A 1,132-nucleotide genomic window follows, 5' to 3' on the forward strand; every position below is an offset into this window, starting at 1 on the left:
TCACAGGTCGCTCTTGCCATACAGGGCCGTGGAGAAAGACTTGCAGTCGAGGGCGTTGGGGCCCTGGTGTGGCGCCATGCGGGCGATGCGGTACTCGGCCTGGTCCGGGGGCAGCTCCTCATCAGTGATGAAGTTCTTGTCCCCTGCCAGGACCTTGAAGGAGGCCACGACCTACCTGGTCGGTCGTGTCTGTGTCAGTGGTCTCCCGAGACATGATGTCGATGAAGGCTTGGAAGGTCACAAGGCTGCTGTGGCTGAGGTCGGCCACGCTCATGATGCGGTTGAGCTCAGCGTCGCCCTACCGGTGGATGAGGCAGGCCTTGAACTCCTCAAGCCCCAGCAGCCCGCCAGGGTCCTTGTCGAAGTGGTTGAGGGACGCCCGGAACTCCTGCGTCTGCTCCTGGCTGATGCCCCTGGCATCCCGGGTGAGGATCCAGAATGGCCAGAAGGGAGATCAGCAACTTTCTCCAAGAAAGGAACACACCTCCTGACCCCCGTGCCATGAGGGGCCTAATTTCAGGCAGTGCTATCTGCTGTGCCAGAGAAGGACATAGCATGGACGTTCCACTCTAGACCCAGATTTCCACACACAAAGTTGAGGTGGTCCTGCATTTAAAGTGAGGGGCTCCAAGCCCAGGTGATACAATCTCAGCATATATCTAGGTGAGGCTAATTTAATGTATAAGAGGACTACAATATACAATAGACCACTTGAGGCCTGTTTTCCCTCCGTAGTGTACAAAATCCTCACTTATCCTTAAATTTTCCAGGAGAGTAGTACCTAATTCAAATATACTCCTAAACTTAGTGATGCAGAATCAAAATAAATGCTAGTGTCCTAACATTTTTTTGGAATTGTCCTAACAAGCTCTTAAACTGCTTCTAAAGTTCATCTTGCAGCAGATTTCCTATTTTTCCTCTCTAGCAGCTTTTAGGGATCTTGTGTTTATCTTTCCATAGTGATGTTTCTATGTGGATAACTTTCCCATAAAGGCCTTCAATTGTGAAAAAAATTTTCTAGTATTTTTGATAACTTTCTCTTCCTTTGTTTACCTTTTTCTGAAACTCTAGATTCAACACTCATGTCTCATCTTATGTTTTAGATGTATATCTTGGAAGACTTCTAAAAAAT

General features: G+C 48.1%; 1 pseudogene; it reads right to left on the minus strand.

Annotated features, from left to right (window-relative positions):
* LOC105872593 (alpha-actinin-4-like) lies at nucleotides 1-274 on the minus strand (annotated as a pseudogene).
* Nucleotides 275-1,132: the final 858 nt, after the last annotated feature.

The sequence above is a fragment of the Microcebus murinus genome, chromosome 6 (assembly GCF_040939455.1).
Source record: "Microcebus murinus isolate Inina chromosome 6, M.murinus_Inina_mat1.0, whole genome shotgun sequence".
Lineage (NCBI taxonomy): Eukaryota > Metazoa > Chordata > Mammalia > Primates > Cheirogaleidae > Microcebus > Microcebus murinus.